This window comes from Melopsittacus undulatus, chromosome 1 (assembly GCF_012275295.1).
Source record: "Melopsittacus undulatus isolate bMelUnd1 chromosome 1, bMelUnd1.mat.Z, whole genome shotgun sequence".
Lineage (NCBI taxonomy): Eukaryota > Metazoa > Chordata > Aves > Psittaciformes > Psittaculidae > Melopsittacus > Melopsittacus undulatus.
This window is the reverse complement of record NC_047527.1, coordinates 113,448,205-113,472,807: the sequence shown is the minus strand read 5'-3', so window position 1 is coordinate 113,472,807 and position 24,603 is coordinate 113,448,205. Positions and strand designations below refer to the sequence as shown.

Genomic DNA, 24,603 nt, shown 5'->3' with positions numbered 1-24,603 from the left:
TTCAGTATTAAAGGATCATGGTAGCTTTATAACAACCCTGAATATTTAAAACATCTGGAATCTGGAGTCCTTCGGTGCTCAGAGCTTTGGCTTTTATTCCATCAATTAGTAGAGATTAACTGAACTAAGTGAGGTGACTTGGATTTCCTCCTTGTTGTGTCACAAGGGCTGTTGGATCCCCACAGGTCTTCTTTCCATCGGCAAATGTGATTGGTCATCACGCACAGAGGCTATCACTTTATAGATACATACTTTTGGAGCAGATACTCTCTTTGCTGTAGCCAGCCACGACTTCTAGAGACATAGCTGCATTTCTGTGAAGGTAATAAATGTTTTTTCTGTGGAGGCAACCTTCTGCTGGCTGCACAGTAGCTTTCTTTAAATATGTTCCTTAGCACCTGTGCAGCCAGCTCATGTAAGCAGAGCTCAAAGTAACGTTTCAGAGCTGACACTTTTCTTCCACTGGCAAATCTGCAAGCTTTTCCTTGAGTACAGGGACACATCTACAGAGCCATGGTCACTGCAGAGTGTTACACTGTCCCTCTGCTCTGTTGTCACTAGGACACAAACTGGGGTAAAACCAAAACTAAGAGTGCTCAGCTTTATTTCCAAAGCTTGAAAAAACTGGATGGACAGATAAATTTTTGTTTTGGTGTCACTGTGCTGGGGACTTATGAGGTGGTAGCTGGCTTGGTAGCAAGAATCATTTTCATTTCCTCATAGACCTTGGCACCTGAGCTGACAGCCAATGCATTTGAAGATGGATTTGAGCAGGATAGGCACTACCATCTCAAGTCCCACCGCACACCTTGGCACTGGGCATAGCATCAACAGAGACATCCTGACTCTCTGATGCTGTTTGTGTTCCTGCCCTCTTTCACTCCTGCTGCTTGGACACCCTCTAACTCTGGGAGAAAAATGCAGCCTCGCAAGCCATTTTCCTGATTTCTTCTCCCTGTTTTATTCTAGGAAGTGTGGAGATGTCCCAGCTCTGGAAGTGGCTGGACAACACTGGAAACCTGTTGCAGAGACAGGGAAACTTCCAGGTGAGGGCACGGTAACATCAATATTAAAAAAAGCATCCTAAAATCTGTTTCAGAAAACATCTACTGCAGACTGTACAGGGCACTGCACACTGTTTTCTTATAATGTTAGGGTAATAAAAAAGGAGGGGGAAAAAAAGACAAACTACCGGCTACACAGCAGTTTTTATAAAGTGGATTAGCTCAGTCCAGCCCTAAGCCAATGCTTTTTCTTTCCTGCAGGAAATTAGATCTGAGACTCTTCACAAGCCATCCATAATATACTGCTAATTACTCCTGTAAAATTCTTTGTAAAATGGGGGGGAAAAGGATGCTGGTGCCTCACTCTTCCCATTTTCATGATTCTACAGGCACTACCTCCCTTAGCAGTGAGGTCTTCCCTGGCTTTTATCATCCAAGATTACCCTAGTGCTGATGAGCTAACAAGATCTGACAAGATCACAGCACAGGGCAGTATACCTGCAGGTAAAACAAAGGTCGCTTTGGAGTCATTTTCTCACAGTCTGGAGCACATAAATGTTCAACTCTCAGAGGTTTTGCAGTAGCAAGGGAATACTGGTAGCCCAGTAAATGACGTTCCATCTGTTTGGTGAAGGCATGCTTGGATCGCCTCCACAGGCTACTGGAGGCCCAGCATGAGCACATTTATAAAACATCACCAGCACAAATCCTATGTCATTGTACAGGCAAATGAGTTAGTGGCTTAGATAATTCATCAGCCAGCTGTCAGATGCAGGAGAAGCAAGCTCACTCCTTGTCACAGAAAAAGCAGGGAGAAGCTACCTTAGCAGCATGCCTGTTCAAAATTTCAGGATCTGCTGTGACCCACTGTTATGGGAAACAGTTGCCTGTACTGCTGGGGTGAGTATTGCTTTCCCTGCCTAATTTGTCCCTACCAGAGGCAGCCAAGCTAATGCACTATGACTGGATCATGTACCTTCAGAGGAGGACACAAGTCTCCATTATAGACTTCTGTATATACTTGTTCTGATTTTGTACTGCTTGTCCCCATTTACATTCCCTCAAAGAAAAGCTTTACTCTCTTCATCCTCACTAATGCTAGCTAATGTGAATGTTTATTTCAGTTCTTTGATAAGGCCCTGCCTTAGGTCAGATCTTCTTAAGGTTTTTATGTTAGAAGTGTCTGCTCTTGCCTGCTCCCTCTCTGCTCTCACCTGCTCTCTCTCTGCTCTCCAATTCTCCCTCTCTGCAGGGGAATTGGACTAGATGGCCTTTATGTCCTTTCCAATACAAACTATGATTCTATGATTCTGTGATTCTATGATAAGGTACTTTCTTATTTAATTTTCTCTCCCAGATATTTGCAAATATCTCTCGCAGTATTTGCAAACAGTGCAAAGACTGGCAAATTTAATGTGTTTTTTCTGTGATTCCCTATAAATCTTAGTTATGATTTTCTGAGCTCTTCCTGTCAACTGCAGATGTTGTCATTCACTGAGGTAGACTGCAGATTTTCAAGACCTATTTTCTTGATTCAAAAGCTGAATGCAGATAAGGGACAGCCACATTCACAAGTGCCCACTTGCAGCACTAACAGCACCACAAAGACCGGGACACATCTGAGCCCCTGATGCATGTTTGGGCTGGGTTCAGGGAAAGAATGCATGCATTTCAGGCAGGGACACCAGCCCTCAGCAGAGACTCTGGTACCCAGTGGTGCTAGTGGAGGAAGTGCAGCCTTCCTGAAATTGGAGTCAGCCCCTGGGAGCACGAGAACTGCCAAATAGAGACCACAGGCATAAGAAGGATTTTATTTTACCCCTTTACCAGGCTCTGCAGGGCCATCAAGCCTGCCTGAGTGTAGCAGTTGGTGTGCTCTTTAGCAGGCAAAGCTGCCTGCAGTCTCGCAAAAATTTTGTGGTGGAGTCTTGGAAGAGGGACAAAATGAAACCAAATTGTATGTTAAGCTAGCTGCTGCAGTATGCTTTATCTACATCATCTTTATCTTGCCTACCACTTTTTCTAATGTAGAGAAGTGAGACTTCCTCATCTGACTGGTTGTATTACTATATATTAGGACATCTAGGGCAGCAGAGCTTTGGAGCACCCCATCCCAGGGCTTTAGGAGGTGTGCAAGCACTGCAAAGGCGGTCCCTAGCCAAAAGAGCCCATGCTATAAAACACAGGGTAATTGGTAGATAAAACAAGGAGACTGGGAGGCGGCAAGAGAAACCAGTGAGACAGGTTTGGGCAGCAAGTCAGCCAGTAATGTTAGCACAGCAGTGTAATTCTGAGGGGAGTCGGGCTGGTAGAGGAGTGATTTGAGAGAGGTTAGCTTTGGGCTGTGTCTAATGGAAGGGTCCTCCAGTATTGAGAGACAGTCCAGGAGGGAAGGAGGAAGCTGCTGGAAAACATGCTAGGGCTTTGCAATCTTAGGAGGTGTTGGCAATTCAGTGGCATCTGAGGGATGAGATGGTCTGAAAGCCATAGAAGCCAAGACAAGTAGATACAAGCAAATTCTCATGCAGTTCCCTGCCTAATAGGTCTTTTTCCACTCTGAGGGTCCAGAGTGTCTGACTTCAGCAATCTGTAGGGCTATAACATTGACCGCATTTCCCCTCCCTCTCCACTTTAATTTTCCTTCCTTCCTTTGTGCAAATAAAGAAAGTGCAGTGGGAATTCTTTTGAAGACAGTATGGTTGGGGTTTGCACTGGAATTTCATAAGGAAGCTTACGAGACATTATAAGATGTCTTTAGAAAAAGAATCTTTGAAGCTTTTATCTTAATGTATTTACCTCTAGAATACACAGACTTTGCATTCAAGAAAAGCACTTTACAGGGAGAAAATTAAATACATAATGACTTGCAGGAGACCAGGAGACTATATCCTGAGGAGTTTTACTGTAGGCTAGCACCAGGGAAATTAAAACGCTCACATACTCTTGACCTTGATTTTGGCATTTCTGTTTCATGGCATAAAATAGTCGAGGTAGTAGGAATATTTATTATTGTCCCCTAAAAATGAACTAGAAGCAGAATTCTGTAGATCAGTATCACACATAATGGTGTAGTTGGTAGAAAATTCTGTTTCAATATTTCACTTCAGTTATAAGAGCTCATATTGCCTTAGGTGAGCATGGTAAAAAAAAAAAATCACACAATAAGAGGCTATTGTGCAATGGACCGTAAAACCATCAGGCAGGGGTGTAAGTTTTTTGAGTTTTGGGGGGTTATTTTGAGTATAAACCAACTGAATAAAGTGCCTGGAGTCTTTTTCTGTTATTTTTCTGACGTTCCTCTGGTTACTTTCTAATACATGCTGAGGACGTGCTACAGCTTCAGTTAGCAAAATACTGTTGACTTACATGAAAAAAAAAGGAAAATTATTATGTACAATTTGATGAGTCACATCATCTAGTAAGGCAAGAAACTTCAAATACAATGTGCTCTTCTGACATCAACACACGTCAAAAGGAGATAGTGAACACTGAGGCATGTGTTTCATGGGGAAGGTGGCTACTAAGAGGAATGACAGCGTTTTCATTGTGCAACAGAACAGCACTAGCATGGTCTTGCTTAAACATTCATTAAACCAATGTTACTGTCTCTAGAAAGGAGGAGCCTGAATTAGATTCAAGTAAGGCACCTTTATGCCTGTGTATCCATGGCCACAGTGGAACAGTGCACACCTGGTTAAACCCGTTTTTGCCAGAGCACAACCAAGCTGCAGTGCAGATGCTGTCATAAGGCATCCTTCCAGTGACAGAATATATTTTGGACAGCCTGCGACTATGAAAGTCCTCAGTCTCACCATTGAAAGAGACAGTGATAGCTAACTTGCCTGCACAGCAAAGTCCTTCCATAAATAGCATGCTTATTTGGTAAAGGGTGGTTTTGTTAGGCGGGGAGGGAGACATTTCAAGGCAATTTTGTATCACTAGATATTTAGGTTCAGAAATATCTTTATCCGCTTTGGGAATGCACTTCCTGTTTTGACTTGCACTCTAAATATATATAATTTTTAAATTACAGGTTTACGTCAAGAGAACAATTTAGTCAAGTATTACTTTCTTTGGAGAACACATCCTTGTTGTTACTCATAAATTATGGCATGCATTCAGGCATAAAGAATGTACAGATCTATTAATCAAAAACCATGATCCACATTACTGTTTCTCTGCAGGAAACAGCCCATCTGGAAGCGGGGCAATTGATACAAAGCTGGCAAAATGAATGGCAAAGAAGGTCTGATTGGAGGTGTGGGGAGTTACTGGTTGGGAAAGACATCACAGGCAAGAGGATGTGGCAGAAATTTTGGAGGATCCAGTTCATGCCTTGACATGGCCTTTCTGCACAGTTTAGCTAAGGTGGCCCATATTCAGAGCATGTTTAACCTTCTGAGCAGAGGTCTTCTCATGCTGATAGCTAGGGGAAAATAATGGTAACCTAAAAGGATGCAGCAGAATCAGCCAGGGTTCAGCATCATTCAGCCACACCAGCAGCTGGAAATGGAAACTTGTCCTTTATTGCTGGACTGTTTCTGTTCTGCATCTATTCTAAGCCCTGGATTGCGAAGAACAAAATGGCAAGATGACCTGCATTGCATATGTCCTGACATTCAAGCTGTGTTTGTTGCAGGTAACACTTTAAGACACAGGTTTATTCTCTAGAAACTGCCTTGGGCATGTCTTCAGCTCACACTTTTTTCACAGGGTAAGTTTGTTGCCTGATCTCTAGACAAAGACAGGGCAGGTGAGGGATGCAGTAATGCTGGGTTTTGTTCAAGAAGCAGCCTGCTGCAGTAAGAGTGGGAAATGTACAACTGCAGTACACGCTCCAGTTTCAAACCTAAGAGAGTTGCAGCTGAGGAGCAGAAAGGACATAGTTGGCCTAGACACTTCTGATGGTGATTTTTTCCCAAAACTCTGCAGGCAGGCAGGGATATGAAGCTTTGTTCTGAGGTTCTTCTCCAGTCAGAAGTTTGGGCATATTTGTTTCATGGGAAATTTAGCCTTACAGCTCTAATGCATGGTCATGAGAACAATGTCCCACTAAAACCAGTTTTTCAGATGTGTTTTTTGAGGTTTATAGTGATCCATTGAGCAGTGTGATGTTGTGTCGTAAAATGCAAGCAACATGTTGGATTGGATTAAAAGAACTACTGTGTAAAATGGCAAGCTTAATGGCACACTTCTGAATATTGAATGGGGTATATCTATATGCAATTTAAAACATTATGCTTGGAAAAATGTGTGTTTGTGTCTTATATGAACTACTGTAATAAAAGCTGAATCTGTCCCAAGGAACACTTGATTGTATTGATACTACCTCCACCAGCAAAAGGCCAATATAAGTTGTTGAGTACAACCTCTGCCTTCCTGTGAGGCTGGGAATGGGACTACAAACATACCCTTTTGGAGGGCTAACTCTACTAAATCAGAGCAGGATTTGAATTTCATGATACAACTCCTCCCATGGAAGTCAGTTTATAAATCGTATTCACGGCCTGGTTGCGTTATTCTGGTGCAGCAGCCTTGTGGAAGAGAGGTGGTTTATTTATATATATTGCATTCACTTATGGCATTTTATGAAGTAAAATTCCAAGATACTTGCATACTCTGTCTTGTTACATTTGATGTAACATAGGTAGTGACGTGTTTTGGTGTCACATTGGCTAATGTCGCATGTGTTTTTGATGTAATTTGTGTGTTCCATGTGGCAAATCCAAATGCTCATTTCCACTGTGTACACCCCTAACCATCAGCCTTTCCTTAATTTTGGAGCAATCTGCACAACCTACACAAACCTGCCCCAAGGAATATTTGGTTCCCTGTATAAGAGGATAACAACATCTGTTTATGACCACTGTGGTAAAGAGAAATTGCCATAAGAGTTTGGCAGTGAGTTTTGAATTTTCCCCATTAAGCTGATTCAGCAAAGCTAAAAAGAAATAGCCTGTCAGAGCATGCCAAGGGGAACCATTTACTGCTCAGAGAGCTCACAAAGTGTCTCTTTGTTTGTTTCCACCTATATCTCAACCCTAAGGCTTTCAGGACCAGGATAAACACCACCTCATAATGTTTATGTAAAAGAAATTGAAATTACTTTGCATAGCTATCAGTTACTGGTCAGGCTTCAGCCCAAAATGATTCTGGGGCTGAAGAAAGCTTTGCAGTGAATGCATCCAGTCTTGCTCTACAGCACTGTGAAATCTCTGAACCAGGGTCAGGGTATCACTAGTAGGACAGGATGTGCTGAGACCCTTGCTGAGCCCACACACATTGCAGCAGCCTTGAGGTTAGAAGATCCCTCAGCTTCTTCTGCTTACTTAATCTTTCTCATATCTTTATACATCCCCTTCAGAGCCAAGTTCCAAAAACAGTGCCCATCCTTTTCAAGTTGGTAATGTTCATTTGTCCAACACATACACACTTGCACGCACACACACATGCAAAATGGTTCCAGCTGTTGCAAATTATAGCACAGAAAATACTTTTAAAAAGAAAAAGTGAATGGAAGATCAGCACACAATCCAGAAAGTGAGGGAGTAAATGTTTCTCATTAGTGATTAGATCTTTCACATGTTTTCCTGCATATTTGTGTTCTTTGGTTAGTTCCTTGCTCTCAGTTGACTTGGGTTGGATGGGAACACTTTCAGATAAATATTTTTTAGGAGCCTTGATCTTTTTTGAGGACATATTAATTGTTCTTCTTGTTTGAAAATGAGCTTTGCAAACCCTCATCTTGTCTGGAAAGGACAGTTAGGTCCACATCTTTGTCCTGAATCTCAGGTTAGCATGGTAACACTGACAAGAGCAACAATGCCTGCATTATAGGCCAGCAGAGAAGCCTCTTGCCAAGTCTCAGAAGGAAAGCGCAATGATGCTTAGAAGCTACGTGAGACTTTTGCTGGCCCCAAATATTTTTCCTTGGGACAGATTCAGCTTCTTATTAAGATTTCATACATAGGACAAATGTGGTTTCTTTTCTGTTAGTATGTCAATTAATCAAGAAGTCAAAGAAACATTGTTCATTGAATATCCAAAAAGACTACAGATGCCAGGGAAAATAAATTCATTCTTATCTTGTTGGACTGTTTTACTGCTACATGATGGCAAGTTTTCTGATCCCATTCATCTGTATGAAATGTGTTATGGATTTCCACATCTAATAATAAGCCAAGTTTTGAATACCAGATGGGATAGTAGCAGACCTGATAGAGACCTACCAGAGAGGAAACTATGTCATTCACAAAATATGAAATCCATGCCTAGTGACAGTTGTTTGCATTTCTCCCATTATTGGTCCCCAGCCTTCAAACTAGTATTTTATTCATTGAAGTATTTCATCTGACAGGCTGAATTGTGCTTATGCTCAGGCAATATAATGAACAGTAAAATAAAGCCAAGTGCTAGGAATACATTAGAACTGTTGCCAAACTGTGCTGAGATAAAAATGCTAAAACTAACACGTGTTTTTTTCCTCAAAAACATTATTGATACTGAAAATAAAGTTCAATACAGTCATGTTTAAACCTATAGTCTTAGGCCAATTTTTAATCTGGTTTAAGCTAATGTAATTGACGTCAGAACTTGGCTTGTGGTGTGCTCACACTACATCTCAGTGCTGTTAGCAGTAACTACAATAGAACTGAGGACAATTTTTAATACATTCTACTTTATGTCATATCTCCATGACAATGACTCTTAGCAAAACATTTCTTCTGTCTGTCTGCTTTAAAAGGTATAAAACAAATTAACCCCCAGACTGAAAGAAGTTAAAGATATCACAGCTGAATTATAAATATTCCATTGGCTGAAGTTTTCCTCTGCAAGAAACATTGCACTGTCTGTAAGTAATTTTTGCTTCAACCACAAAGAATACATTGGTGCACTGAAAATTTCTTTCAGGAATGGCTAGTTAACCTAGCAATTTAAAACTGCTCTGAGCACAGACTGTGGGAACAGTAAATAAGCTTGGTTTCTTCTTTTCTAAATCCGTTACAGGAAAGGTCCATGATCTGTTAACTCCTTAGTCTGTGTATAACATTGAGGGGTTGTGGAGACAAGACTGAGGGTTTCTTGAGTCTTCTGCCAATGTCCTACTCTAAGCCCAGTTATGAAGACCAGACAAACAATGGGCTCAGGCAACACATACCAGAGGGTCCCAGTCTGCTTGTGTGCAAACTGGCAGGAATTTTTTCATGATATTGCAAAAAAAAATTTCTGGGACTCAGGAAAACAGTGTCATGATTGAGGCTGAATACCATAAAACCTGGGAAAACAGACCCTTAGAATCATGGAATCATAGAATAGTTAGGGTTGGAAAGGATGTTAAGATAATCTAGTTCCAACCCCATCACCATGGCAGGGTCACCTCACACTAAACCATGTCACCCAAGGATCTGTCCAACCTGGCCTTGAACATTGCCAGGGATGGAGCATTCCCTACCTCCCTGGGCAACCCATTCCAGTGCCTCACCACCCTAACAGTAAAGAATTTCTTCCTTAGATCCACTCTAAACCTCTGCTGTTTAAGTTTGAACCCGTTACCCCTTGTCCTATCACTACAGTCCCTGATTCAGAGTCCCTCCCCAGCATCTCTATAGGCCCCTTCAGATACTGGAAGGCTGCTATGAGGTCTCCACGCAGCCTTCTCTTCTCCAGGCTGAACAGCCCCCACTTTCTCAGCCTGTCTTCATATGGGAGGTGCTCCAGTCCCCTGATCATCCTCTTGGCCCTCCTCTGGACTTGTTCCAACAGTTCCATGTCCTTTTTATGCTGAGGACACCAGAACTGCACACAATACTCCAAGTGAGGTCTCACAAGAGCAGAGCAGAGGGGCAGGATCACCTCCTTCGACCTGCTGGTCACACTCCTTTTGATGCAGCCCAGGATACGGTTGGCTTTCTGGGCTGCGAGAGCACACTGAAGCCAGCTCATGTTCATTATCTCATTGATCAACACCCCCAAGTCCTTCTCCACAGGGCTGCTCTGAATCTCTTCTCTGCCCAACCTGTAGCTGTGCCTGGGATTGCTCCAACCCAGGTGTAGAACCTTGCACTTGTAATGGTTAAACTTCATGAGGTTGGCATCAGCCCACCTCACAAGTGTGTCAAGGTCCCTCTGGATGGCATTCCTTCCCTCCAGCGTATCAACAGAACCGCACAGCTTGGTGTCATCAGCAAACTTGCTGAGGGCACACTCAATCCCACTGTCCCTCCCGTGTCAAACTTCATCCAACTTTCTGTACGTTATTGTACCAGCAGCTCACTGTATGCATCCAGCAATATCTCCAGTGGTATTGTAAAGGAGTAAGCGCAGAGTTCTGCAGGTACGAAGTAGATAATTTGACTTCCCTCTGTATTTGCATACATTTAAAAGTTTATGCACATTTATTTTCACCAGGAAAGGTTTAGATTACATATTAGGGAAAAATTTTCACTGAAATGTTATCAAGCACCAGAACTGGCTGCCCAGGGAAGTGGTAGAGTCACCACCCCTGGAGGTCTTTAAAAGATGTGTAGACATGACACTTAGGGGCATGGTATATTGGTGGACTTGACAGAGTTAGGTTGGACTCGATGACCTTAAAAGTCTTTCCCAACCTAAACAATTCTGTGATTCTATGATTCTATGTACACTGTTTATTATGGGCCCAGCACAGAGCACCCCTGCTGATTCACTGTCAGAACTTCACACTGTTCTTGCTTACCAGTTTTCATGAGGCCTCCTAGCCAAATGCCAATCATATTTGGCTCTGTTTTGTAGTGAGGTCTGGTGAGATCACAGAAAGGAAAATGCCCTCAAGGCATTGCAATAGAAATTAACCAAAAGACTTCCTCTTGGGGAAATGCCTTAGCAGGCATAAATGAAATGTCAGCAACATGCAGATAGCAGGAAGTCCTTCCAATCCAGTGCCATATATGGATCATAATCAGCAGGCCAATCCCAATCTGGGTCAAAATCAGTACAGGCATGGAAAAGGGCTTTCTGGAACTGACTGTGAATGCATGGGCTGGCAGGTAAAAGTCTTCAATTTTCACTTTGAGTCCACAAATTGTGTGCTGGCTATGGGTTCATTTAATTTCATTTGTTTGGGTTTTTTTCCAGCTAATTTCACACACAAAGCTTTCACATGGAAGTATCCATGGCTGGTGTTTTTTCCTTCCTCTGTTCAGTCATGAGATGGTCATGCTGTTGTCTGCCAGGATTCATTGACCCGACAAATCATAACCTAGTGGTGGCTGAGCTTGTCAAATCTCCTACTTGCATTGTGGCAGAACAACATATCTGGACCTGAAGTCTTCAGCCATTTAGACATTTCATCTAGCAGCAAATAGCACGAGCTACTGCAAATTGAAGCATAAACATTATTTTCTTTCTCTGCTGGTTATCAGGCCCTTTGTATGGCCCTGAGTGCATGGACCACCTTCCTGAGGGAACAGATGAAAGATGCTGATCCACATGTGGCCGAGTTTGGTCTTACCACATAGCACAGGCAAGACCAGCATGTGGGTATTGTGGTGGTGATGGCAGTACAGCAGCCATCAAGAATAGAAAACAATAAAATAGAGCAGCCTTTCTCACACTTTGTGTTTTTTGATGGTGTGTGAAGGAATATCCTCTTTGTGAGAAGGAGTGAAGGCAACATGCTGGTTTGTGCATGCAGCCAAATGTAAGACTGTGTCTTGTGCAAGGCATGTGTGTTACTCTAAGAAACCTCACTGACCCATAAGAGTGGCCCAAGCCATGGTCCCATGTGGTGTTAAATGGGAGAATTTAGGATGCAGCACTACGTTCAGCAGCCGAACAGCACAGGCAAGCTACTGGGAAAGGGCAGCACTATAAGTAGGTTGGAACACTGCACAGAAAAAGCCTGGTAGCACCAGTGGGACAGCAGGGGAATGGATTTTGTGGGAAAATTTCAAGGGAAAATCCAACAAGCTTGAGAGACAGCATGGTGATTGGATAAGAGAAAACACAGAAGTAAGACAAAGCTTGTAAGCACAGGAGGTTGGACCTTCTCCTGTGTACACTGCTGTCTGAGACAGCAGAAGGTGGGGTGTGAATCTCTAAGCATTATGTTGGCACCAACACTGCCATGTGTAAACCACACCTTTAAAAAAACACAACAGACCTCCTGATTGCAGGAGGTAACTTGGGTGCTGCATTTAAAAGCTTAGCTCCTGCGGCCCCAATATCCATGGCGATAAAAAAGCAAGTGTCCCTCACACCCGTCCCTAGAGAAGGTGGAGGTCAACTTTCCATGCCCTGTGCAGAAACCTGCTGGATTAAAGGTCTATGATACAGCAAGGTGAACATCCTCTGTTCTCTATCAGAGATGCTTTCTCTTGCTTTCTCTGCGGAAGTGAGGATCTGCAATGCCCCGTAACACTGCGTGAGGCCACTGGTCTAGCATACTCCTGTGCACACATGCTTGTTGCTGCCTCTGGCCATAAACATCACCCAGCATTTTCCCCCCAGTGCTAATTAAAAAGGGATGTGCATCCAATCCTGCAGATAGGGAGTAAGTATCAGCATGTACCCTGTTTCTCTGAGCAGAGCTGTTTTCTCTATTCCTGAAAGGACCAAGTATTCACACAAGTTGAAAGCTGTTCTGTTATTAAATAGTTAACAGCAATATCTAGCTCCTATCACTATCACACTGGTCCAAAAAAAGCCTCCAAACTGGTGCAAAAATGTTCTGCTGTTCCCATCCCCTGATATGATGTCTCTCAGCAACATCTGCAAAAAGGTTGTAAGTTTGCAATGCAAAACTAGGTCAGGATTGTCAAAACACAGAAGTCTGATGTTACAGTGCTGCTTCTACCTGTGAGTCACACAGTGATGAGCCTGAATTTAAAAAAAACAATGTGTGCTACAAAGTTAACATTAAAAAATGATGAGATCTTTCCAATATTTTGAAAATCTGTCCATCTTGTAGGAGACCTGTTCTTTAGACCCCTATTTTGTTTTTTGAGACCTGCTTTTAGTTTAATATTGACTGAAGGGAACTGCGTTCTAGCGGAATTAACAGCTAACTCATGTAGTTCAGTAAAGGAAGGTTCTTTGCAGAAGTATCAATCTTGCTGCTGCAAGCTGCAAACACCTCACCTTTAATATTGCCACATTTCACTGTATATAGTATAGTCTAAATCTAGGGGATAAATCCTTTCTGTATGGCAGAAGCTCCTTCCATTTCTGTTAAAAATTGCAGTATTATGTTCTGCCGCTTTTGGTAAAATAATTAAACTTCTATATAGATTTATGATGTGAAAGAACCAGCAAGCCCCACCACTGAATTTGTTATGATACAGTTGGTAGGGATATTGTACTTAGTATTGTCCAAGAAACTGTGGAAAAAAAACTTACATTAAATTATCCTCTATTTCTTAAAGTCTTCCTTTACCTCTCCCTCTCTTCCATTGCATGGTGCAAGGTATACCAATACAATAATGGGGCACTGAAGTGAAAGAAACACCAATCCTGGATTTGGCCAGATGCTGTATTTCTGAATAATAATGTATTTCCTAAAATGTGCAGCTTTTAAACCAATCAGATTGCAAATTGGGATTAAAAAAAATAATTATAATTTTGAACAGAAATGGAGATTAGGGTGAGAATATTGGAAAAGTAAAACTTTTTTGTTCTGATGTTATTAAAATGAAACAGCTTTTTTTTTCTGTTTTCAAAAACTCATTTTGAAAGCCTGCAAAATAATTTTTAGAACGTCTTATCTCATGACAAGTAAAATGAAATGTCTCATACTGGGTCAAATAAGATATTTGTTTGATCAAAAATGTTTTTCTTCTGGATTATGCAGTTTTGCAACTATATCAACTATGCAATTATTTAAATTGAAATCTTGCTCTCATGTATGTAAGTATAGACCAAAACTAATTTCTTTAATACCCACCCATTTACTTTGGAATAATATCAAAGCATCTGGACTAGCATCTAAAAATTTGATCAACATCAGAGCATAAAATGCAGTTTTATGCATCTAGCTAAGACAATGAAAAGGTAGTTTATAATTAAATCCTTCCTTTGAGCAATATTTTTATCAAATGCTGTTTAAGAACAAGATAGACAAGAAACAGGAACTGGAAATTATTACATTTCATGCAGGACTGTTTGTTAAAACAAATACATAGTTCTGCTCATTGTTGTTAAGAGAGCTGATGAAAACCTTCCTTCAGCGATTCAAACACTCTACGTCATAGCTGAAGTTCAGGTAGTGCACCTTGGTACTGTCAACACAGTGAGAAATGCTGTGCTGGGATCCCTGTGGCTGTGCTGCAGGTTCGTAGAAGACACAGGCTGATGCTGGGCACAAATGCAATGCAATAGGTGGCAGAACGACCAAGGGATGACCAGTCAGAAATGCTGTGTGTATGCAACAGAAGTCTGTGTTAAATTGAGCTTGTGAGGACTCATATTTATTCACTTTGGATCACTAAATCAAGTTGAATTCTGGCCTTTGATGTAAAAAAAAAAAAAAAAAAAAAGAAAGAAAAAAAGAAAGAAATGTCTCCTAATTAAATGGTAATAAAACACTGGATATTTTGTTCTTTTCATATAATTATGTCAAGCAACATGGTTTGCAACAAAGAATATACCAGAAGTGAAAGCAACCTTTGAGACCACCACAGAAAGCCCCTCTAATTTCAGAAGATATTGCTAGCAGGCATCAAACTAAACATATAGAATTACCAGGCCCTAGAAATGGTGCGCATCACCTCTCTGCTGTGAAAAGGGACTTCCAGTCTTAAGAATTTAATCCAGAAATAGAATGAGTTTGGTTTACTAATCACATTCAGGTTTCAGCAAGGTAACTAGCCAGCTAACCCGATTATTCCTTTTACTTTACATACTGCTTTAGAAAAGTGTTAGAGACCAGCATGGTATATTGCTATGACAACCAGACAGAAGTTCCCGGCTGCAAACCCACACTTCACCTTTCCTCTTGGGGAGCCCCTTAAAGGAGGAGAGCCTGATACAGGTCTTTAAAGTTTTTCACATTTTGGTAGTATGTGACAATCTGCTGGGCAGGTTGTCTCAAAGATCTGCTGAAGGCACTCATGGCCCTTGTTTGATGATGTCTGTCAGCCTTTGCCAGAAGAGGATGTCCACTTCTGTTGATTCAGCCCTTCAGCCTCAGAGGTTTGTTTTTTTTGATACAACCAGTTACTCAAGGGAATCTAATCAGTCATGAGCAGTCTGATGTTCAGCTTCATCTCCTGATTCTCAGTTAAACCACTTCAGTCATCTTTAAAGATTCCTCTCCTTTCTTAGTCCCTTGCCAGCTGTGCTATGCTAGGTTTAAAATGGGCTATGGATTTCTGGCTCCTATCTTTTGCTGTAAACAGGTTCCTTCAGCACCTCCTTGATACTATAAAAAAATCCTAAACGTTGCTATTATTTTTCTTTTTCTCTTCCTCTTTATTAGCAGCACTCCTGAGCATATTCTCATTCTGATCGTTCCTCTTGTGTCTTTTCTGCTAATTACTGATATTCATCTGGGCTGCACTTTCTTGTATTTCACCTTTCACTTTCCCCTTCCCTTCATGTTTTCCTCTGCTATTTACTGCCTACATTAACAAGGAGGTGTCTCCTGGGAGGGACTTGGGTTTACTTCCAGCTCATAGGGATGTACCAGGGTGCACCATTTAGCCACTGTGGGCTGGGTTTCATACAGAAGAGCTCAGAGCACCCAGTCCAGGTGAGTTCCTGGCTACAGGTTAGTAGGCCAGGACTCTTGGATGCTCTGCAGAATAAACCCACAGTAAAATTTATCTACAACCTAGCACTTGACCCATCAGATGTGATGGCTGAAACTATGGGCACTGGATGGGGAAGATCCTGCCTTGTGCACTTGCCTGTATTGTACCTTTCAGTAGTTTGTTACTGAAAGCCTTTTCTCCTGCTAATCTCACCCAGCAAAATGCACAGTGTCATATTTGGCTGGTCTCTCTGGATGCTCTCACCCAGGGAGCTGATGGAACCCAGAACTGAGCATCCATGAGGTGAGAGCCAAAGGAGCAGGTACTCCCAGCCCCCAAACCATTTTTTCCAAAGCTGCACTGATGGGTAGGGAAAGGAGCTCCAGTGAGACAGGAGTTCATCACATCAGCTCCATCACATGTCCCGTGTGCCAAAACACCCACATCAAAGCTTTAGATCTGCAGCACCTGCTCTGCTGGAATTGCAGCTGGAGGCCAGTTTTCTCCCATAATCAACACTGGCTTCTGGGCCCAAAGGTGCAGCTCCCTATACCCTTTACAGGGTCTCATCCTTCTTAAATATTGCCAAAATCACCTGCAGTTGTGACCCTAAGTACTGTATGGACTCCGGGTCTCAGGTCTTCTGTTAATCTGCGTACTTGCTCTTCCATTATTTGGATCACTGGTGGGTTCAGCAGAAGGGGTAGATGCAATTACCTCCTGAGGTATGAGCAGCACCCCAGCCTTTGCCTCTGACCTGATTCTTCTCATTGACTGGGCTGTGTGCTGCATGACCCTGCTCTTGATTCTTGAAGAAGTCAGACTCCTTCAAAATCTCACAGCTCAGGAAAACACAGGGAGATGCAGGAGGTCAAGAAAGAGGAGGATCTGAAATGGGGACCCAGATCAAAAGTGTGGGTGAGTGATACCTGGCAAGCTTGCAAAGGAGCCAGGACTGAGTTGGGTGGGAGGCAGGTAGGAAGGCAGGTCATGGGATGGCTTCAGGTGGGGCTGATGCAGAGAGCACAAGAGAGAAGGACAAGGTGGGCAGCATTTTTGCACTGATGAGAGAGAAACATGTGCCAAGAGACACAAGAGCAGGGACTTATAGCAGTCAAGCTGAGAGAAACTGTAATTTAAACATAATGGATGTAGAGTTGGATGCAAAGGAGCATTAATGTCATTTTTCTAAATCCCAGACTAAGAACTGGATTCCTTGAGAAAGCCTTGGGATTAACTGGTAGCACCACACAAAATATGCAGACATAGCTTACATTTTTCTCAGGCTTTAACTACCTTAATATCTCAGATAATAGGAGGATGTCAGAAAAATTTAAACACCCAGAAGCTGGTGGAATTTGAAAAGCTCTCCCAGTACTTAATTAGAGCTAGTTACTGAATCTGGAAAATTATTTCACTATGGGCTCTACTTTTTAATTGTTTCTTTCACCAGCTGTACTCTATACCAGAGTTCACACTGTTCTATGGGAGCCACAGGATCTGCTCTACTGGGCAAGTCCACCAAGTCCAGCATCTTATCTTTTGCCAAACATTCTTCTCCAGGACTGCAGCATATTGGATCAGTTAGGCTAGACTTAACTACAAGACATGGCTGTGAAACCCCATGCCTGGTCTCTGCACCCTGAAGCTTTCCTACCCAACCAATCAGAATGGCAAACAGTTTGTAACTGAGCAGCTTAACATGTCTTATGAAGACAGTTTAACACCCTGTGAGATTTTAGTCCCAAGTTCATCCCTTATGCTTTCTGGGGAGAAATGGAACAGAAAACAACCAAAGCAACAAATACCTTTTTATGTCACCTGATGCTTATTCAATTAAATCAAAACACTTCAGGAAACTGGTTTTCTTGAGTTAGCATTTCTCTTTCTAAATGGGAACAACAACAGGTGGAATATCTCAGCATATTTTTAGCTCCATTTAGGTGTAACAGGAAAAGAGAGGTGTCCATACAGTACAATTCAACTGATTTTATTTATACATCTGCTTTAAGATGGAATGATTTGTGCTCTGCATTCATCTGATACTCAGGTTGTGGTGACCTCTTCAGATAGATAAAGATGTCTACAAGACTGCCACAGAAACCGCTGCACCCTGTGAGACAAGTTGCTCTGAAAGTGTGTGGTTAACTCAGCAATCTCCCGAGACAGGTCTGTTTCTATTTCACTTTATGTGAGCTCAGGGCAGGTTGATAATAAATTGAAATATATTGTTAAATTAAATAAGAACAGTCATGCAACACCAGGTTGAACTAAATTGGTGATATTCTTACGTAGATATGGTATGTGATGATACGTTTGATCTCTTCATGATTAACAACAGGTTAGACTGCAGTAACCTTTTACAGTCAACAAAAACCTACTTACATAAGACATGCAATTCCATGCAATGCATTTCTAAGACTGTCACTGTATCAATGCCAGACTGTCCATGTGATCAATGCTTGTAAAGAACCAAGGATTTTCTCATGTTGTTTCCCTCCTCTCCTTCTGCTTTCTTTGTGTTTTAAATGATCTTGCATGACCTGGAACAGTTCATCACCCGCATATTATTCATAGTTCAATAGTGGACCCATGTCAGTTATCCCAAAAATGTCCCAGAGGTGCCTTTTCTGTGGATAAATCAAGATAATTCAAGGCTTAGGCAAAAGTGTAGATTTGTTTTCTAAAACAAACCTATTTGCCTCAAAGCTTGTGGAATCTATCTTGCTGTGACAACTCAGGTCAAATTCAGGTGACTTGGCTATAAAATGAGAATGATGCACGTGATGAAATGTATAAAAGATGATGATCTGTGTGAACTTCCACCTCAGTGTATTGAGTTTACAGAGCAGTGCACAATAGTGAAGGGATCTAAAAGGACTGTGTTCACACAATTACACAGAAGCCCTTTCAAAGAGCGGGCTGTCAGCTGGCTAAAACGTGAGAATTGTGTTGAAAGATCAAATTCTGAAAGGCATCTCCATCACTCCAGTCAGGCAGGCTGAATCTGCTTTCCCCACGGCCACTCCAGGAGCTATTCTCACCTTCCTCTGAAAACACTGAACACACTCCCAGTCCAAAGCTCAGCGTTTTCATGCCTTCTGCTCCTCTGCAAACTCATGATAAATAGGCAGGCCTGTTTCAGTCCTTCAGACATGGAGGGCAGTGGCAGTGAGGCTCAGGGCTGGCAGCAGCATGATGAAAACCTTGAGTGCACATTAGAGTCCTTATAAAAACAAGCCTCTGGAGAATAATTTCATTATAGGTTACTATAGCCTCATTATCTTGCTATATAAATTTACTCCCTGTGTATTACCTCACTATTTTCTTTTGTGCCACAAACCTGTTGTTTCTCTCATGGTCTTTTTCCTTACACTCCAATTATCCATGGTTTTGGGCAGGCACCATCTTGTGAAGATGTTTGTCTGGAGGGACCTGCTCTGCAGCAAGGGCTTGGAAATGCTCCTGTATTACAAGCAGAAAACAGCCATCCTGCTCCTTCTGAGAAGTCCTGGGTTCTGGAGGTGCACAGTCAAGCTGGGAAGGGCTCCTCGCTGAGGCACCTCATGCACAGGCTACAGAAGTGGCAGTGCAGGGTGAGTGAAAACAGCCTGGGTTTCCAAGCAAAAATAGACTCGACTACAGAGATACAGGCAATAATAAATGGATCAAGATGGTAAGTGGATGAGTAAAAAGGATGTGTGAGGAAAAGCTTGAACCTGAAAAAGAAGAGGCAGCCAGCAGGGAGACTGCCAGAGTTTCAGTGTTATGGATATGTAGACAGTGAGTGACAGACCTGCAAGACAATTCCAACATCACTTTCCACTATTGTAACTACAGGGGCAAGTAGAAATGTGAAGTTTATTTCTGAGGGGAGTAAGAACTACTTTTTAATCTGCAACAGAAAAAAAAGCACATGTCTAAGGGGTTAAAGAAGAGGAAAAGAAGGACCAGTATGGAAGGAGCCAAAGAGACAGTGAGGAACTTAGTGGAGGACTGACTCAGATTCGGAGGATTAAGTCAAGGGCAGCTTCCCACCCTATTAAAAAAAATGCCATCATCTTCACCATCCTGCTGACAGATTTTTGCTTTGAGGAATACTATCTATAGAAATTAGCATTGCCCAATGGTAGGTTTTCTTTCTCTTATCACTACAGGCCTCAAATAAAATAAGACAAAAGGCATAGTCCATAACTCAGTCTATATGGTGGTCTCTGTGCCTGGAAAGATTACTCAGTTATCCTCCAAACCAGACATATAAAAACAGACAGTCCTTGAGGGCAAGCAGTCCAGGAGACAGTCTTCCTGGAAAAATCATTTTTATGCTACCAAGAATGTTCATAAACACACTTGTTCAACACAAGGCTAAACGTGTCTTAATTTTCTCCAGCTTCTAGATAACAGGATTGGTCTTAATTAAGAGGGAAAATAGACTGAGACAAAGAGCATGGGGAGCTGATCTGCACAGAGCCTTCCAGGCAGACCAAGACCACCAGCTCACCTGGAGGCACAGCTGGGACCTGGCAGTGAGGACGGCCCAGATTTTATGCAGCAGTAAGGGCATTCCCTTAATAAACATACCCCTCATATGATGTAATAAACCTATCTGAATGACATATCAGGTAATACAGGCACAATCTGGTACAGGCTAAAGCAAATACATACCAGCAGAGGGAATCAGTTAGATCCCAAAGGTGTGGGAAACTTATTCCAAGTACTAGAGCTCATAGTGGGAGGAAGAGACATGCTAAGAACTAATGATGGTGTTTCACCTTATGTCTCCTTTCTCAGGTGCATCTAGGCTGCAGTAAACTGACAGCTAGCCCATCAAGAGGAAATGGAGATCATCAGTTCCTGCAGTGGGCATTTCTCACTTACTGTCACTGGCCAAACAAGAAGCTAGAAAAGACTCTCAAGTGTCACTGCTAGGTGTACCAAAGAATAGCTTTGCATTTGAAAGTGTATTTACAATGTAAGGTTATTGAAAAGCCTTGTGGCAGTGAAATCTAAATGTTTTATTAATGAAAGAACAGCAGATGAATAATCACAATAAAAGTGTCTGTTACCATGGAACATGGAAATAGAAACACAATGGGCACTTAATGAGTGGCGATTAGTCTGGCTCCACAGACTATTTGGGAAATGGAGAAGAAGAATAGATCGTGTCAAAAGCCAAAGTCAAAAGACACATTTGGTAGGCTTAGGTCAAAGAAATTTAGGGTCGCTACACCAAAATGAGATGCTGTCTCTGTGGATCTATGGTTGAAGTGAAACTTTTAAATACAAGTCATGTCTATGAGCCTGTAATTACAGGGTGTCAGACATTACAGGGATGTGGAGGGGCTGAACTCAGACTATACATACCTCCCACATGGTGTTTTCTGACTCTGTACAATTGTTCAATCCTATTGTTTTCTTAATACATTCCTCAAATGCTGTCCAGATATTCACAACTCAGAATTTACTATGACACTCACTGCCTGAGGGGGACTCAGCAGCTGATGCAGAGTTAACTTGTCCCATGCTTATCCTCATATAGCAGTGTGGCTGGCTGACTGCTCCAGGAGTCACTTCTCTGTGTGAAGCAGGACCTCCCAGCAGACAAGGAACAAGCAAAGGAGATGGGTGTGAAAGTGCCAAGTCACACCTGGACCACACATGCTGACACAACTGGGGAAATGCAAGCTATGACCATGAATATGGAAAAAAAGACAAATACTGAAGCAAATGCATCTCTTTGGCAAGGCAGGTGATCATCAGCAGAGCAGGTACAGCCAGGGGACCACAGTCCCTAAAGCTCTAAGGATCTTTCCTGGCCATAGTGGACACAGTTTAGGGGCTGGACTGCCTTCATCATTTTGGTTAGTCACCCCTGTGTCAGCCACAAATCATCTCCTGAGCTACTGTGACACTGGCTTTAGAAGAAAAGCCATGGACATACAAGGCCTCATTTTCGGGCATATAGGGCTCCATTGTGGACATAAGCAAACTACAGGACAGGAGTGAAAACAAATGGAAAGAGGCAGAACAGTTAGCACCATAATTTAATAAAAAATTACTGTGGATTCTATATGGGATTGTAATTAAAGATAGCAAATAAATAAAGTCTTCAAGAGCACTTCATACCTGAAGTGATATGTAAAAATTACATTGAAAAGAGCCTAGGAAGATCATTTGTCTAAGAAAATGAACAGAGACATTGTATCCTACTACAAAGGAAAGTGACAATGAAAAAGATGTTGAATGTTGGTTCAAGTGAAACTATCCATCTTAGCAGCACAGAGAAAATTGTTTTTTACAGCAGTAGATTTCTTCAAGCTGTTGAAGAATCACCCCTTTTCCCCCAATGTACTTTATATTATGTTTCTCATGACATTTTCTAATATTAGTAGAAAAAGAAGATATCCAGGACAAATCTTTCAGTAGACATGGCAGTGATATAATAATGTATAACAGTGGGCCACACTTTACTGGGAATGACTGGGAATTCTTTTAATGGAATACAGCTGATTATCACTTCTGTAGGAAACAAAGTCTTACCAGAAAAACCACAACTGAAGTACACACCAGAAGCTGATTGATACAGTACTATTACATTTTATATAGCACTGATCCAAGCATGGACTATTCCCTATCCTGAGCTAGAAAATTGCAATATCTGCTTGATGATAAAACAAATTTAGGAAAAGCAAACACAGATATTTATATATTTTAGAATTTGTAAAAAAAAAAAGGCAAGAAAAGTAAAAGATAAGGAGACAGCCTGAAACATTTTATTTAACCCCTAATAGAACACTTCATTTCAGAGTGTTTAATCCCTTTGTGTTTCTTTTCAAGCTCTTGGATTAAAAAAAAAAAAAGTTCTGATGAAAAGAATAAACAAAGTTGTGTTTGAAACATAAAACCAAAAAGTTCTTCATCTTGTCTTCTCCAGGACATCAGAATGTCAGAAAGAAAACTTTCACCAAGTACAAAAGTATTTCTAATTAATTTACCTGATCTAAATTCATAAAACTTTTCATCTCTTTAAACCTCATCTTCAGAACAAATGTCCTATATGTAAAGAAAAAAACCTTATTTTACTTAACCCGTTCTGACATTTTGTCCAATAGAAAACTGGTAAACAGGATTTACTCTCTATAAAAAAACTTAGAGAAGATGTATACATATAAAAAAAAAAAAGAAGAGACGAGACAATAAAGTTGTGAGAACACCCTAGAGGGAGAGGCACACACAGGAGGGAACAAAGGATGCAGACAGCAGCAGCAGCCTGAGAGTCACCTGAGGTGTGAATCCCCTTATGCTTGGTGACTTGCAGGTAAAACCTCTCAGTGCCAGGAAATGGACACACAGGTGCAGCAGCAGTTGTGTTGCCTACAGAGGTACCAAGGGCGATAGCTGTGTTGGGGTGGGAAGAGTGGTGTTCATCTTTTGGCTTTAGTGTTCTTCAAGAGCATTGGCACTGCAATCTCTGTGGGGGTCCCTGGGAGATGACTGATTAGTCATCAAGAAGTCTGTGGTGGCTGTGGGTTTCTATTTCTGCTGTGTTTGACTGGATAGGTATGGGACAAATGTCATTTTAGAGTGGTCTGGCTAATGATGGTTTTATACAGGAACATGTGGTGAGGGAAGCTGGTATCTGGAGCTCAGTGAATTACTTCTGTCATTTCCTTATCTCCATGTGATGTACAGATGGCAGCATGGCAACTCTGGCACTAATTCTCCTGCAAATCCAAGGAAAATCCTGGGATTCACAGAGACATGCAAGATTCACTCCTCCTTCTGGACTCAGGTGGATCTCCACAGGCTCAAGATCTGGTGTTTCATATTACCTATGAGCGCTATTTTCATCCTCCTCAGGAAGTCTTTATTCTCAGCGTGCTGGTTGCAAACTCATTTGGAGTAAGGAGTGTAAGCTGATCTCTGAGCTCTCGGTGCCAGCAATGATTAATCACATCCCACTCTAAAAGAAGCCATCTGATGTTGGATAATTTGGATGATAACAATATGACACACATTAGTCATGGAAGAGCTGACATGCATAGAGCAACAACAAGGAGATTACCTTGATATGGCTGCACTTCTTAGCATATGTGGACAAGGAGAACTCTTGATACCTAAAAACCAGATACTTAATTCTTTTTGTTTCTATTAATAAGTGTCCTGCCCTTTGCTATAAGAGAGCACAACCCTCTGCAGCAGACACATACCATAAAAGCATAAGAAAGCTGCTGTAAAAGAGTGTATCGATCATTGGCCCAAATCACAAGGTCCCGCCTTTCAAACAATTTTGGTTTCATTACTAAAGATAACTGTATTCTTGATTGTTTTCAAACAAAACCTGTACTCTATGCTCTTGGGATACACATACAAAAAGGGTGATAGTTTTTAATTAGTTCTTAGATGAGAAGTAAAAGTCTTAATCTAGAAAAGTGCTCAACAGCATGCTCAGAGTGAAGTGTGAGTAGTCACAGCAAAACCTATTGGTGGGCTCAGTATCAGGTTAATGAGCCTGGCTGTGCCAAGGCAGGGCCTGGAACATGAGATAGGCAGAACCTTTCACTGGGCAGCAGAATCCAGACTAGGCTTCCCACCTCATGTCAGCCCAAAGCAGGAAAAACACTGTCATTGGGACATCCGCCTAAGATATAGAGTCCCCTGCATTTGTACCACATCTAGAGGGGTTCAATTCCCTGCCCAAAGCCAAAGAAAGCCACAAGACAAGTCCATTAGTGACCCCCTATAGCGCGAGTTCAGAGTGTGAGCTTGGATCTGGATAGCCATATAGACACCTACAGCTGTCCTACGGAGATAACACAAGTGTAGAAAGTTCCTCTCATCACACATTAGGGCATGTTCCCTTCTTCCATGGG

At 41.9% G+C, this 24,603-nt stretch overlaps 1 long non-coding RNA gene across 3 annotated transcripts; it reads left to right on the top strand.

The window, feature by feature from the left end:
• Window positions 1-1,578: 1,578 nt before the first annotated feature.
• LOC115947140 (uncharacterized) lies at window positions 1,579-24,102 on the top strand. Of its 3 annotated transcripts, XR_004081098.2 has the most exons (5): window positions 1,579-1,904; window positions 8,749-8,856; window positions 17,781-17,899; window positions 19,132-19,326; window positions 20,522-24,102. It is a non-coding gene; the product is annotated as an uncharacterized lncRNA (long non-coding RNA). The 3 variants fall into 3 exon arrangements; XR_004081099.2 differs by lacking the exon at window positions 8,749-8,856 and having other exon boundaries at window positions 1,584-1,904; window positions 17,743-17,899; XR_004081097.2 differs by lacking the exon at window positions 8,749-8,856 and having other exon boundaries at window positions 1,589-1,904.
• Window positions 24,103-24,603: the final 501 nt, after the last annotated feature.